At 42.0% G+C, this 17,275-nt stretch overlaps 1 protein-coding gene across 2 annotated transcripts in view; it reads left to right on the forward strand.

Moving 5' to 3' along the window:
* The window catches only part of NBAS (NBAS subunit of NRZ tethering complex), a 2,067,161-nt gene that overhangs the window by 304,383 nt on the left and 1,745,503 nt on the right, over positions 1 to 17,275 (forward strand). The gene's annotated exons all lie outside the window — the stretch shown is intronic.

Here is a 17,275-nt window from a genome sequence, read left to right on the forward strand (position 1 = left end):
TCATTAATACAATACATAGTCCAGCGCACCTAGGAGAAAAGGCTATGCTAGACAGCATTCAACACATTTGGTTCAACAAACATTTACGAGCCGCAGCTAAACAAAAAGTTCGTACCTGTATGATCTGTTGTCAGTTTAACCCAGGTAAAAGCATTCCCGTAGAACAGGGTGGATTTCAGCCTCCTGATCACGCTTTTGAAGCCCTCCAGATGGATTATATCCAGATGGAACGATGTCGAGGATTCAAATATGTTCTTGTAGTTGTTTGTGCTCTTTCCCGTTGGACAGAAGCCTACCCGGTTTCAGATTACACTGCCCCGACTACTGCCAAACAGTTGGTTCGAGAATTCTTCCCACGGTACGGTTTACCACGTGTTATCTACTCAGATAACGGCCAGCCGTTCTCATCCGAACTAATGAAACACGTTTCACTTTTGTTAGGTTATCAATGGAGATTTCACTGTGTCCGACACCCCGAGGCAGCAGGTCTCGTGGAACGACATAATCAAACTCTGAAAATTAGATTGTCCAAAATATGTAGGGAGAAAGGTGTCGATTGGGTAGTAGCCTTACCAGTTGCACTCTTTTACATGAGAATGGTAGCACATTCTCGAACAGGGCTATCCCCGTATGAGGTGATCTTCGGTAGACCACCAAATATGTGGGGGACGCCTATACCTCGTAAAATAACTGACGTTGACTGTAATATGCTGACAGATTACCTGGCTTCCTTGATGTCTGCACTACAATCTTGTCGTTCACAGGTAGCTGCAGCCTTTCCAGACAACACCGAGGTGAAACCCCATGACGTAGTTCCCGGGGACTTGGTGTTAGTGCGGAATTTTGACCGGAAGACTCAGCTGGATCCTAGGTGGAAATCGCCTCAACTTGTACTGCTCACCACGAGGACAGCCGTGAAGATCGAAGGTCGCAAAGGTTGGATACACTCGAGTCATATCAAGAAATTTTATGGACTACCATCCGAGATAGAGACTAAACCCTGTATTTCCTCAAAGACAGACTCAAAGCTCCCTTTGGTGGAGCAATCGAACTCAGAATTATATAGACTAAAATTGAGGTCCAGTCAGTCAGACAATTTGATTGTTTAAGTCCTCTCCAAGGTGAATCGGTTGAATTTGTCTCTGACATGTATCCTCTGGACCGGAATAGAGAAAGAAATAATCAAATGCAGTTGAAAAAACATGCGTACTGTAAATCACTGCGTAGTCATTGCACAGTGACGTTATTAATTTTGTTTTTCTTATGTCTTTTAATAATCGCTGCAAGTATATTGTTGCACATATATTATCCTATTTCTAAACATGTTTACAATGTTACTGCTGAACATTCTTTTAGTGAATTACCCCCGCATGAGTTGTCCTATAGATTTGCGCTGCGCAACAACACTTTTATTAGTATGTTACATCATTCCCATCAGACTAGCAATGCTACAAATTGTTGGATATGTGGCCGACTCCCTCCCTATCAGAACTATAAGGGAGTTTTGCCCCTCTTTCCATATCCATTCACACACAATGGCTCCTGTGGAGCATGGTTTAGTTTAATTAATTCCTTAGATTCAAACTCAGTAGCTTATCAAGACAACTGGGTATGGGGAAACCTGAACTTAGTTTTGCTTAAAGTCTGCTACCCTAACAAGGAGGGACTTCCCAAAAGAACAGGAACTGATCTAGAAAATGAAGTATATGGATTAGGTAATTTTACACTTAACCTCATGATCCTGAACGTTGAATCTGAAGCTACACCAATCTTGTCCACCATGTCGGTATTCCCAGTTAAAGGGGAACTATGCATAAGAAAGAATGGCTCCATACACATGGGCCATAGTAAATGCACCACTGTGATAAAATTCAGTGATCAAGGCAAGTCTACATTTAGAGCTTCTCGTCATTCCTACTTTATATGTGGTCAGACCGCATATATACGCCTACCTTTAGATTGGGATGGTACCTGTTACATAGCATTCCTTCTACCACCTGTTTTCCTAGCTCCTCCTGATTATCATAGAAATCCTCATTTAGTACACAATAGACAGCAGAGAGATCTCCCAATTGTCGATTACACTGAAACAGCATGGGAAAAATACACAGATTTCAATAAAGGTTTCTTTCCCTATATAGGTACAGTCACTAATAGTAAGTTGATACGTAGGTTAACAAGAACCCTTGAAGCAGTAGTGAACGAAACTATTTCCGCCTTAGGCAATTTAACAGAAGAGCAGTCTGCTATGCGGATTGTTGTGCTTCAAAATCGTCTTGTCCTTGACGTCATCCTGGCCGATAGGGGCGGAGCTTGTAGGGTCATCGGATCAAGTTGTTGCATTTTCATACCAGAAAATTCGCCGTCAGTATATAAAGCCATAACTCGCCTTCATAAGATTGTAAGCCAGATACACCAGAATCCAGGCACCTGGACTTGGTCCGGTTGGTTTTGGAGTGTATTGTCAGCCTGGGGATGGAGGGTCCTATCCTTCCTAGGTATTGGCTTTCTCATACTATTCAGCTGCTGCTTATGTCTACAATGTGGGCCAGCGATTTGTGGTCTATGTGCCACCTCGTGTATCCCACATCCAAGTTTTCGTTCAAGATCCCGGAAGAAGAAAGAAGAACAAATGATGTTATATGAACAGATCGATGGATTGATGAAGATTGATATCTCCTAAGGGCAAGTAGGGGACAAGGAGGGAATGTGGAAATATGGATTTTTATGGTCGGTTATGTCCCCTATCTTGGACCCCAACGGTTTCATGTATAAGTCACAAGTACATGTATGTTCCCTCCAGTTCCAGTTATGAAGACGCAAACACATGTGCGTCCACCGTCAACATGTCCTCTTTCAGATCCGCCATGAATGGGCCGGATATTCTATTCCTAAGTATGAAAGGCCACCGGCTTTATATGGTTCATTTATCCCATTTTACAGTCCAGGCGAGTAGGCCCGAATTCTGCCATTAAGCCTTTTCTGCCTTCTGCCTCTGAAAGCTCCAGTCTGAGCCTGCATCTGTGACCATGAACTTTGTCTTACTCCCTGCGCGGCTAACGGTGCCTGATCCAGCCCATAGCCTGCCAAAAACTGTATTTCACCTTCAAGATTATCTGCTCTGCTCCTCATCCGATGCATTCCTTTCTAGCAGTTTAGGTAAACATTCCTCCAGCTACCGTGCAAAGGGCCAGGCCTCGCTGCCCCCATGCAAGTAATTCATAGCCCCGTTACCATGGAATATTCCTACCCCCTCGCATCTAGTGTAGACACTTAGACGCTTGTACACGCACTAACAGTCAGTATAGTCAGTATAGAATAAGATTCTATCCTAAGAGACTTCTCTTTTTGGATAACACAGTTCTTTAAACATAGGATATTAGATATGATTTGGGATTAGGTTGACATAACCCCAGACTTTTGTCTCCACATGTAGAGCTAAATGTCAAGTCTCATTCTCCCCCTAGTTGCACGTCAACTCACACGTCATGCTGCTGCGCGCACATCTCTGCCAAGTATTTTTGCTGACATTGCGAAATTCTTTCATGGAACCACCCATTTGTGACATCATACCTAATGACGTTCTTTAGTTACGCCTAGTTACACCCATTTTAGTTACGCATGTATGCCTTTATCTCTGTTTTCAACTGTTACGCCTCCTGCATCTGTTTCACTGTAATGTATTTTCTATAAAACTGCCTATCTGTCAATAATATATGTTCCTTCCTTCCTGAACTTTCGTGGTGATGGAATAGAAGACCCATAATTCGAATTATGTTCCTTTGTATAGGAATAAAGCCCGTTCCGAACCTCTAATACCACGGATTCTGCCTCTTATTTTACTGAGCTATTATTATTAAATGTTCCGCATCAAATTAAGTTCCGGTAATTAAATTATTTACCACACAACATAAATTACAAAAAACTCTGCAATAAATAAATCAAAACAATTCGAATTGCGATCTCTGCTGTCCAAGGTGTAGACTGTTATTCAGTGTTCTTTACCGCTACCTAGAAGAATTTGGTCATTGTACTAGACCTATAAGTCATCTAAAAAAAGTTCTTCAGGCAAGTATACTAAAAGGCAATTGTGTATATTTCAATAGACGTTGTAGTTAGTTGCCTACTGGATTCTGTAATTAAACAATCGCCACTCGATCTGAATTGTGAGCCCGGCTGACCGCAGTGTAGGCCAGAGGCAGTGGTCATTAACGCCTCACAGCCACGTGCAGTTTGATTCGAAAGCACGGAGTTGGTTGCACTTGATTGGAGGGGGTACACACAAATCATCACAGACTTTAACTTCTGACATCCTCAATCACAGAAGCAAGACCCCGTTTCACTGTTCAGACCTGCTGTACTGCGGTGTACTCCACCGACTGCAGTCAGCCAAGCCCAATGATTATGTGCAGCAATTACCTCCGGAAGCACAGAGTCTGATGCACCTCAACGGAGGGAGTTCTGTGAAAAACAAGTAGCGGGTAATATCGGACATCGTCCATTTTGGGATCAAGACACCATTCCACTGTTGGGATCTAGAGTTGGTTGCACCTGGTCGAAGGGAGTACCTTCATCTCCACTCTCAGATGTAGTTCTAACATCGTACATTGTGGGATCAAGACCCCGTTTCACTGTTTGGACCTGCTGTACCGCGGTGTACTCCAGCAACTGCAGTCAGCCAAGCCCAATGATTATGTGCAGCAATTACCTCCGGAAGCACAGAGTCTGATGCACCTCAACGGAGGGAGTTCTGTAAAAGACAACAAGTAGCAGGTAATATTGGACATCGTCCATTCTGGGATCAAGACACCGTTCCACTGTTGGGACCTAGAGTTGATTACACCTGGTCGAGGGGAGTACCTTCATCTGCACTCTCAGATGCAGTTCTAACATCGTCCATTCTGGGATTAAGACACCGTTCCACTGTTGGGACCTAGAGTTGCTTGCACCTGGTCGAAGTGAGTACCTTCATCTCCACTCTCGGACGTAGTTCTAACATCGTCCATTGTGGGATCAAGACACCGTTCCACTGTTGGGGACCTAGAGTTGGTTACACCTGGTCGAAGGGAGTACCTTCATCTGCACTCTCAGATGCAGTTCTAACATCGTACATTGTGGGATCAAGACACCGTTCCACTGTTGGGATCTGTTGGACTACTGTGTTGGTAGTATACAGAGCACTCCAAGGTGCTGGACCTCAGGCTGGGCGCTGTCTGCCTGTGTCGCGGTAGCCAGCGTTGATCTCAGGAGCCTTCCCAGCTCGCAGACCTCGGCCCAAAAGCTTCCACCGGCATGTGGTGGGCCCTCTTTCACATACGGCGGTGTCGAAAGGTGAACTGTGGAGCATATGTGCGTCGCAGCGGCCATGACGGTTTCTGGGTACCAGCGGGCTGAGAGCATTATTCCCGCAACCAACTTCGCTCATGGTGTCAGCCTTGCGACAGTGTAAGCTGCGCAGACCTGACAGACATGTTCACCATTCCGGAAGAGAACCACACCCAGAGAAACATGCCTTTAATTCATACCCCTACACTATCCTTGCATACGCCGAACCAGGCCACTACGCTAAAGATTTGGGGGGGGGGGGAGGGGGCACGTACGCGCTATGTTTACGTAATCTTCCCTACTGACTGTACTACAAAACAGCACTTTCACACTGGTAGGGGTGAATACATCGCTTCACACTCCCTGTATAGCACACTCTAACCACCCCACAGAGCTCACAGCGCTCCTACCCTCCTCTTTCCTACTCTTTTCGCCCTTTTTTCCCTTACTCGCTTCAACAGAATCACAAAAGGGCTGCCAACACTTCCTAGTTGCAACCGCTCGCAGCTAATAAGCAGCAAGCTCGTGCTCGTAAAGCCTCAGCCAATCAGATGGCAGAATTCCCAAATATTGATATCTGTAAATTTCGATATTTCTCAAAAACTACTGATTCGATTTACACCAAATAAACATAAGGGTTCTTTCTAGACCAAGCCCCTTCTCCCTGCCAAATTTGGGGTTATTCCGTTCACCCGTTCGACCTGTAGCCTGGTCTAAAGCTTCCTATGGAAATTAACATGGAGAAAACACGTTTTGGGCCCCCCCTTTTTTCTCGACCCCCCCCCTTGACGAATCACCCTCAAACTTTCAACATAGGAGCTGATCTGAATAAAGAATTTGTTTGGAAAATTTCATGAAGATTCATCAGACGACGCCAAAGATATAAGCAAAGCAAAAAATGCTCTTCCTATGGAAACTTGGTCCTAACTGTAACTACCTACTGGCGACTGCCAGTAATATATGGTCCAGTTGAAGGCATCTGCCGAAACGCACCGACTGTCCCTGTTGTTTTTGCACTTGGTGTCAAAAGGAAAAAAATGAAATAAATATATATCAAATTACTTGCCTTGCCGTGGAATTCCTCTGTGCTGTGGAGAATATATATATATATATTACACACACACATGGGTGTGTGTGTGTATATATATGTGTGTGTTATATATATATATATATATATATATATATATGTGTGTGTGTTTATATGTATGTGCATGTGTGTGTATATGTGTGTGTGTGTGTGTGTGTGTGTGTGTGTATATATATATATATATGTCTCTGAAGCTCGTAACACCTCGTAACTGCTTTGCGCATCAATGACGAGTGCAGACCTCCAATGGTGCAAATATTCTTTACTTATCGTAGTCTTCTGCCGTAACGTGTTGCGGCCTTGATCACATGACCACGCTCAGCAGACCGTCCCACTATTTAAAGTGCTGGTGCATATTGTTCATGAACATAGTAAAAATACTGCAGTTCATTGCAAACATATGCTCTTAGACGCTTGTAAATGTTCTTAATTAACAGCTTTGCATTTCTTGCACTTTTAACATAAAATATGTCCACATTTAATAATATAAATATAATTTTTTTAGAAATGCACAATCCAATGCTGCAAGACATCTCAAAATTGCGGCATAAATGCCAATTTGTCCCTATTTATACCATTCATGAATATTATATTAAGTGAAAAAATGTTGTAAGTGCTCCCTAGCCGTGGAAATAAACATATAATAACAAATACTTTTCAAAACAAAAAGTAAATTTTTTTTTATATATATATATATATATATTCACTGAAAAAACCATAGGTTTCACACACGTTATAGTTAGGAATTTGCATTTAAAAAACCTTAGAAATTCAGTGAAAAAACCATAGGTTTCACACATGTTATAGTTAGCTGGACATTTTACTCGTAAAAAACCAATGAAATTGCCCCGTTATAGTTAGTTCAGCTAACTATAACTCGCGCGCCCGCAATGCACTGCTGATGACGTCACATATTACATCACTCATGACATGGTCAGTGACATCACTCATGACATCACTGATGACATCTCAAATGACATCACTGATGACATCACTGATGACATCATCCAGTGAATGTGTGTTTTTCTGAAAATTAAATATGTTTTATATATGTATATCTCAAGGTTGATAGAAGAATAAATGGGTATATTACTGTCTAAATGGATGATTTCTTTTTGAAAAATTGATTGTGTAACTGACTGATTAAGTGTATCATGGTGAATACATGGCTTAGTGAGTAATATTTAAATATGTAAATATCTGTATCATTTTTTCACTTTGTGTATAAGTGGCTGCATGGGTTGGTGAGTAGCTACATGGGTGGCTATATAGGTTATTAGTTGGTTTTTTTGAGTATTAGTCTGAGTGTCTGCATGGTTCGGTGGGGGGTATGACGTAGTGCATAGGTGCATGAATGAGTGACTCACTGTTTGTATGTGTTGAACAGAGCATGTGTGCAGGACTGCATGGGTGGATGCGTGTGTGTATTGGTGTGTTAGTGAGTGAATGACTGTCTGAATAGTGTCTTTATGAGTAACTACATATGTTTTAAACTAGTATATGTGACTATTGGTGTATATATGTGAGTATATGTGAGAGGGAGAGATTGAAAGAGTTCCTGTATGAATAAGTATGTGTTTCTATAAGTGATTGTTTAAAAGACTAAGTATGTGTAAGTTTCCGTAGAAGTAAGTGTGGTGGTGTGTGTATAACTGTATATACAGGTGAATGTATGTTTGATTCTTTATTAGCATGAGTGACTATGTGTGTGAGTAACTCTATGGATGAGTGGCATTATGTAACAGGATGTATAGGTGTATGAGTACATATGATGAGTGAGTACATGTATGAGTGACTGTATAGGACTGTTGGTGAATGAGTGGATGTGTATGTTGATCTTAGAATTACTGAAGAGGTTGTTGTAACTGGTATTGGTATGTCCATTGTTTTGAAAATTTTAGTCTCTATTTTTGAATGTGTGTATCAAAGCTTATATTAAGGTGAGAGGAGGTCTGCCACTCTATCACAAGGATGATGTCATCAGTGATGTCATCAGTGATGTCATTTGAGATGTCATCAGTGATGTCATGAGTGATGTCACTGACCATGTCATGAGTGATGTAATATGTGACGTCATCAGCAGTGCATTGCGGGCGCGCGAGTTATAGTTAGCTGAACTAACTATAACGGGGCAATTTCATTGGTTTTTTACGAGTAAAATGTCCAGCTAACTATAACATGTGTGAAACCTATGGTTTTTTCACTGAATTTCTAAGGTTTTTTAAATGCTAATTCCTAACTATAACGTGTGTGAAACCTATGGTTTTTTCAGTGAATTTCTAAGGTTTTTTAAATGCTAATTCCTAACTATAACGTGTGTGAAACCCATGGTTTTTTCAGTGAATTTGCAAGGTTTTTTAAATGCTAATTCCTTACTATAACGTGTGTGTAACCCATGGTTTTTTCATTGAATTTGCAAGGTTTTTTAAATGCTAATTTTTTTTTTTATTCTTCATTTTTTTCAAACATATTTTTAATTTAATTTTCTTTCATTTTATAAAGACTATGCTTAAATTTTTAAAATCCTTAAATATTTTTTTTTAATATATTTTTTAAAATAAACATGTAAAATTTATTACCAGATTTTTATTTATTTATTTTTTTTTTTTTTTTTAGTACGCGTACCGTAAGCTCACGGTAAGCGTACGGTTTACGCAACGTCCGTAATCTATCTACGCAGCTTGCGTATAGTTACGCAATTTGCGTAGCCGCGCGTACTGCGCGTGGGACGCGTGCGCGCTTACGCCACACGCGCACGTTACGCGGAAGTGCCGGGGAGTGACTGTTATGCGCATGCGCGGAAGCGCGTGTCTTTTTTACGCGCACGCGTACTTTTTGCCGTAAGCGTACCGTAAGCGCACCGTAAGCGCACCGTAAGCGTACGGTAGGTCATGTGATCATGAAACACAACTTTTGATTGGTTGAAAGTACTTTCAGTTCTAGAACTCTCCTACACCACACCCATTCCCCTCATTTCTGCTTGTGATCCCTTGGGAGAAGGAGCTGGTTTGTCTTTGGGATACGATGGCAGAACAGCAGAGCTCTTCTGAGAGTGAGGCTAGCACCAGCAGCACTGTCTTGAGGCAGAGAGCGAGGAAAGTAAAGCCTTCTTATGTTTGGGATTATTTTACTTTTCCAGAAGGCCAGCAAAAGGTGAATGCACCCTTAGTTACTTGCAAGCTGTGTAAGCGTGTACTTTCTAGAGGTAATCCTAACAGGAAGTATTCCTTTGCGAATCACACCATGAAGAGACACCTCCAGGATGTACACAGAAGGACACATGGTCATCTTTTTGGAGGTAACTCTTCAGAAAGACGAGCCAGTACATCCACAGCAGCTCAGCCTGGACCATCACCTGCAGGGCTTACTCCTTCTTCTGCAGGTCAGGTGAGCCCTTCATCTGTGGGGGGAGAATCTCCTTTTGCTGGCCCTCTGGAAATGAACCTTCGATTTCGGAAGGTTGATATTCATTGCACATTTTGTAAAGGTCTAATTTGTCATAGGGAGACCAGTGTTTCCCTAGTGAACAACAAAATAGATCAGCACATTTGTAGCTTTGAATGATTTTCCCATGCTTCCTTTCCTCTGTCCCTGCATGAACACAACGGTTCTTTTAAGAGCCAACCTTATCTTTCATCTTTTTTTTACATATGTTTTTAAAAACTTTTTTTTTTTTTTTTTTACCCTACGCGTACGGTAAGCGTACCTTTTTTTTATTTTTTAAAAAAAAACACTAAAAATCATTTATCACATTATAAAGTCCTTGAGAGACTACAATTTTTATTATTGACTTACCATACTCACTCAAAAAAATATTTATTCATTTGTTTTTTTAAAAAATAGTTTTTAAAATGGTTGTAGTTTCCGAAAATTTTCTATATCGATCTGAAAATAAAGAAAAAAGTATTAATATTTTTAAACCATTTAATAATACAGTACACATATTTACATTTTTTACCCAAAAATATTTTTGCCTTATTTTTGCTGTTTTCAGAATAAATTGCATTTCACTATTAATTGTGAAAGCAATTGCATTCAGCCTTAGTGATGCTGAATGTATTTGCATTACAGACTTAAACCTGAAAACCCCACTGGCTTGTAAATACTGTGCATGACTATACACGGCAAGGACATGGGTGTGTGCTAAGCCTCTGCTTCTTCCCCAAAAAATTCGCTCCCCCTTTCCATCTAATGCAACTGTGAAATCACCAGAGCAAGACGCAATAAATCTCTGCCTATAATTCTTCTATGCACACAGAGTCATGTTTTCACATTAGTGCCAAAACGAAATTTCTTTGCCAATTTGAAAGCACACTTACTGCTCTTTTTTTTTCGGGCCAAGTGAAAATCTCTTTTTACAATTTGAAATCACTTTTACAGACTGACACATTATGAAACCACTATTTTTGATTTATTTAATTGCACGTGTCCAAGCTGTTTTTTTTTCAGACCACCACCATGTGCATTCTCTGTGACTGCCTACACTCCAGCAAGGGCAACCAGCCTTAGTGATGCTGAATGTATTTGCATTACAGACTTAAACCTGAAAACCCCACTGGCTTGTAAATACTGTGCATGACTATACACGGCAAGGACATGGGTGTGTGCTAAGCCTCTGCTTCTTCCCCCAATAATTCGCTCCCCCTTTCCATCTAATGCAACTGTGAAATCACCAGAGCAAGACGCAATAAATCTCTGCCTATAATTCTTCTATGCACACAGAGTCATGTTTTCACATTAGTGCCAAAACGAAATTTCTTTACCAATTTGAAAGCACACTTACTGCTCTTTTTTTTTCGGGCCAAGTGAAAATCTCTTTTTACAATTTGAAATCACTTTTACAGACTGACACATTATGAAACCACTATTTTTGATTTATTTAATTGGACGTGTCCAAGCTGTTTTTTTTTCAGACCAACACCATGTGCATTCTCTGTGACTGCCTACACTCCAGCAAGGGCAACCAGCCTTAGTGATGCTGAATGTATTTGCATTACAGACTTAAACCTGAAAACCCCACTGGCTTGTAAATACTGTGCATGACTATACACGGCAAGGACATGGGTGTGTGCTAAGCCTCTGCTTCTTCCCCCAAAAATTCGCTCCCCCTTTCCATCTAATGCAACTGTGAAATCACCAGAGCAAGACGCAATAAATCTCTGCCTATAATTCTTCTATGCACACAGAGTCATGTTTTCACATTAGTGCCAAAACGAAATTTCTTTGCCATTTTTAAAGCACACTTACTGCTCTTTTTTTTTTCGGGGCAAGTGAAAATCACTTTTTACAATTGGAAATCACTTTTACAGACTGACACATTATGAAACCACTATTTTTGATTTATTTAATTGGACGTGTCCAAGCTGTTTTTTTTTCAGACCAACACCATGTGCATTCTCTGTGACTGCCTACACTCCAGCAAGGGCAACCAGCCTTAGTGATGCTGAATGTATTTGCATTACAGACTTAAACCTGAAAACCCCACTGGCTTCTAAATACTGTGCATGACTATACACGGCAAGCACATGGGTGTGTGCTAAGACTCTGCTTCTTCCCCCAAAAATTCGCTCCCCCTTTCCATCTAATGCAACTGTGAAATCACCAGAGCAAGACGCAATAAATCTCTGCCTATAATTCTTCTATGCACACAGAGTCATGTTTTCACATTAGTGCCAAAACGAAATTTCTTTGCCAATTTGAAAGCACACTTACTGCTCTTTTTTTTTCGGGCCAAGTGAAAATCTCTTTTTACAATTTGAAATCACTTTTACAGACTGACACATTATGAAACCACTATTTTTGATTTATTTAATTGCACGTGTCCAAGCTGTTTTTTTTTCAGACCACCACCATGTGCATTCTCTGTGACTGCCTACACTCCACCAAGGGCAACCAGCCTTAGTGATGCTGAATGTATTTGCATTACAGACTGAAACCTGAAAACCCCACTCGCTTGTAAATACTGTGCATGACTATACACGGCAAGGACATGGGTGTGTGCTAAGCCTCTGCTTCTTCCCCCAAAAATTCGCTCCCCCTTTCCATCTAATGCAACTGTGAAATCACCAGAGCAAGACGCAATAAATCTCTGCCTATAATTCCTCTATGCACACAGTCATGTTTTCACATTAGTGCCAAAACGAAATTTCTTTGCCAATTTGAAAGCACACTTACTGCTCTTTTTTTTTTTCGGGGCAAGTGTAAATCACTTTTACACACTGACACATTATGAAACCACCATGTGTAACTACAACAAAAACAATTCCCATTTCTATTATTCATTTCTTAAGTTACCACATACATCCCCTCTCAAACTGTAAACTCACCTTTAAAATTAGTTAGTTGTGAAAGAAATGTGACACTCAAACAGCAGATTATCAGAGCCAGGATCTCTGTTCTGTTCACCTCTCTCCTCTCAGCAGAACCAGATAATGGCAAACTTTCCCTCTATTTTTCCACACATATACATGTAAGTTTCAAATCTCAGTGCTTCCCCCTTTTTTTCACATGTATTCACACATTTCTATTGGTTGAAAACCAACCCTTTTCCAAAGTACCCTGCCCCCAACTTGACTTCTGCCTAGTACCCTTCCCCCAACTTGACTTCTGCCTGCTACCATAGCAACAGCTCATGGAACACTGCTGTGTGCAGTTAGGTCAGAAGTTCGACACACAATGTTTCAATTCCACAGAGCAAGAGTGCTTGACTTTTCAAACCTTACAGCAAATCCATAGTACTGTTCTTTGGTTACACATTTTTTTGTACCAATACAAAACATGCTTCTATTAATTTTCACATACAGCCTAGTTTTTATTCTAGAATGGTATGAAACAGCCAATCAGTTCTTTTTGTTTTAAAAAAATATGTATGCCTCCATTTCCAAACTGTCTTTCTTTTCTTATTGCCATTCTACTGAAAGACACCTCCTGAGTGCATCCAGTTCTCCTTTGAAGATGTTCACAGTGTGGATTGTAGGGCACAGCTATGTCTTCTGGAGTGAAAAGTTTGCAGAGAAAACAGATATGGTGAGAGACCTTGCTTTGCCAAATGTAGACATTAAATGGATTGGTCAGAGAGGGTTAAAGTGGCACCAATTGATGCCATTGGTGAAATCCTTCATTCAAATCCAACACCCTGACCTCATAATAGTGCACTGTGGTGGCAATGACCTAGGCACTTTGACTGGGGTAGGTCTGGAAATGCTTATGAAGGACACCTTTGCACAACTGTTTACACTTTTCCCTAAAACTGCCTTTGTGTTTTCCAACATATGCCAAAGGCAAAAATGGAACTGGTCCAATCATTTCTGTCCACAGATTGACAAAGCAAGAAAGCACGTCAACAAATCTGTTTCTGCTTTCCTCCGTGACTATGGTATGGGTGCCATTTACCACAACAACTTGCGTTATGACATGCAAGACATTTATAGAGGAGATGGTGTGCACTTCAATGATGAAGGGAACAGAGTCTTCCTCTTGAACCTTAGACTCTGCATCGGTACTTACTTGTAGGTACCACTAAAAAAATGACTTCATAAACACAACAGCTCTTTTTAGAGCTCCCTAATTTCTAAACTCTTAAATCTGCTTTTCATTTATCTTTTTTTTTTTTTTTTACCGTACGCTTACCGTAAGCTTACCGTACGCGTACCCCGTGATTTTTTTTTAAATCAATAAATGTTTTTTTTGTACTTTTCTGTCCTTCTTTGACCCCCTTACAAATGTTAGGGGGTCTGTAACTCTCCTCATTGCCCCCTTTCCTTGTTTTCACTCTTTTTTTTCAGAGTGAAATACACAAAATGGCGGCCGCCGCTTCCTGGTTTCGACCGATTCGAATGTTTACTAAGATCTAAGAGCCAATCAGAATCGCGCTCGCGCACGCCGCCGTACGCTTACCGTAAGCGTACGGTAAGCGTACCGTAAGCGGGCTCAGATATATATATTGATTTAAAGGCTATTTTCTCAGAATCTACTGAACAGATTTACACCAAACCTACAAAAGGCACTTCCTTGACCTGAGGACTACCTCTCTGCCAAATTTCAAGTGATTCTGTTCAGCCGTTCGGGCTGTAGCTCGTTCTAAAGGTCCTATGGAAAAATGCATGGGAAAAACGCGTTTTGGGACCCCCCTTTTATCTCAGCCCCCGCTTGACGAATCCCCCCGAGACTTTCAGGGTAGGAGCGGAGCGTAGCGCCCCACCTATTTTGAGAAATTCGCGAGGATTCGTCGACCGGCGCCAAAGTTATTCAAAATAGAATGTTGAGGTTTTCCTATGGAAACGTGGTCCTAACTATAACTACCTACTGGCGACCGCCAGTAGGTAATATATATATATATATATATATATAACAGAAAAAGAGAAAATTGATATCATAGTCATATTAAATCCGTTGTACCCAGTTCTATATGTCGTCTACTTTTCATCATTTGATTTTACTGTATGGTCATATTCTGACCATACCACTTGGGGTTAATTCAATGCTGTGCATTTATGCTTATACATGGCAAATGCCTATTGAGTACCTCATTGAATGTTATTACTGTTCCTTATTAATTTTGGATCCAACCACAAAATAATTAAAGTGACATTGTGCTACAGTACTTCGGATTAAAGTCACTAATGCCATTAGAGTGCAAAATGTACAAAAGATCTGAAAATCATTTATTCACAAGTGTGCAAATAATCGCAATATATTGTTGTTATAATCAATGCATTTGACCTGTATCTCAAAATTGACCAAGTTTCATAAGGATTATAGAGAGGACCTTAAAAGAAAATACTGAGGCAATTATGCAGTAACCCGGCTTAAAACAAATGAAAATAATACAAAAAGATCAAATCTACCCTATGTCCTAAAAACCATTTGTTGGAAAACCACTCCCACACTAGCTTGGCTCGAGTGGTCAGGAATCAGGCTCCGTGCTAAGCATACAACATACCCAAACAATAACCATGCGTGCATCCGTTCCAAAAACGACTCTACACCGTAAAAATTATGAAAATATCTTTCTTTATCTTTTTCTCTTAGTTGCTGATTGGGAAAATAAATAAGTCAATCACAATATACAAATCTTAAATAGTGCCGGTCAAATAAATACTGTCTGAAGATTCAATAAATAGGGATGATCATAAATACAAGGGACATAAATATAAGTGCAGGTAATACAGGCAATTAAATATTCTGAGGCAATAAATACTGTACCAACAAATATTGTGCACCAACAAGTCCTGTGGACCAATAAATATAGTGAAGCAATAAATAGGTTAAACACAATAAATACAGTGCCCCCAATAAATAATTAAAAGTATACAGCAACACTCATGTAATCAGATCACTTTTCAATTCCTAAGGGCTGATTTGGCCCAGGCACAGCTTGTAGGATTGTGGAAGGCTTGAGGGGGTCTACTCCCTGGCTGGGTCAAGGCTGAGGCCTAAACTGAGGTAGATAAAAGGGGGGAAATACCAGAGACCTGGCTCTCTCTCTCCACACAACCTCTCTAGATTAGTCCCAGTTCACCCCTGGCACAGTCAGGTTGGTTCCAGCACCTCCCTAGCCCCTTAGAGCAGTCTCTCAGGTCTCCACAGGGCCTTAGGCGCCCTCTACTCCACTTACTGCCCTTTTTCTGATGCTCCGACGCCGCTGGAGTCGGGTCGATGCCGTGAGGCGGTTCCAGCTCGATGTCGGCGGCCTCGGCACAATGTCAGTTCTTTGACGACGCCGGCGGCGGCTCCGGTCTCGACGTCAGCGGCCTCGGTTCGATCTCGACCTCCGATTCGACGGCGTCGGGCAGTCTCTACTCGATGTCGACTTCGGGCGGCTCCGGTCCGATGGCGCTCTCGGCTTCGATGACGTCGGCCGGCCTGGCCTGGATGTCGACTTCCGGCGACTCCGGGGTGCGATCCTCACCCCCGACCTCCGGTGCTCCTCCTCACAGGTTCCGGGCGACTCCGGAGTGCGATCCTCACTCCCGACCTCCGGTACACTTCACCTCGGTCTCCGACGACTCCGGAGGGCGGACTTCACTCCTCCGATGACGCCGCTCACTCGACCTCGGTTAACTTCCTCCTCGACCTTTGGTATTCCTCACGACCTCCGTCGGCGCCCTCTCACGACCTCAGGCGGCTCCGGGTACGACGTCTGCTTCTTCAGTCAGCGCCGCTTCTCCACCTCGGGCTCCAGGTCTTAGGCTACTCGACGCCGGACTCCAGGGAAACCAGTTTCCAGGTCAGGATCTTGCTGCTTTCTGCTTCTAAGGCCTGTTCCTGCTGTCCAGGTCCTTAGGATGAGTTTTTCTGGCTTCTTCCCACACAGGGCTACAGGCTGGGATCCATCAGTAGGGACTAGTATCAAGGGTGGGTTTATGGACCCCACTCCAGGCACAAGTTTCCACCCCTGCTGCTTCACTCCTTCCTCCTTCACTGTTGTGCTGCTCTCTCTTCACCAGTCAGGTGCCAACTGCCAGCTCCAACTGCCAACTCTCTCTCTTAGCTTCCCAACATTCTAAACCGCCTCCAACTGTCACAGGGTTCTGGAATGTTCTGGAAGGTGCTAGCAGGTTCCAGTGGATGCTGGTGATGTCACAGGTGGCCACCATTTTGTGCTCCAGGCCCTCAGACAGAAGTTTCAGGGGTAGGTAAAATGGCTCCCTGAATCTGCAGCAACACTAAAAAGTCTGGTGGTTCCCAAAAAGGAAAAATTCAAACAGGGTTTGAGGCAAAAGTGGGACAAAATAAATAATGATGAGGAGGGACCACCCAAAGGGCTGACAGGTCTAACACGCGTCCCCCCCAGCTGAAAGTGGGGAGAGCTACCCAACCCCTTGGGAGTTCTCATCACTAAGGCGGAAATACCTTGAGAGA

This window comes from Triturus cristatus, chromosome 6, assembly GCF_964204655.1.
Source record: "Triturus cristatus chromosome 6, aTriCri1.1, whole genome shotgun sequence".
NCBI classification, from domain to species: domain Eukaryota; kingdom Metazoa; phylum Chordata; class Amphibia; order Caudata; family Salamandridae; genus Triturus; species Triturus cristatus.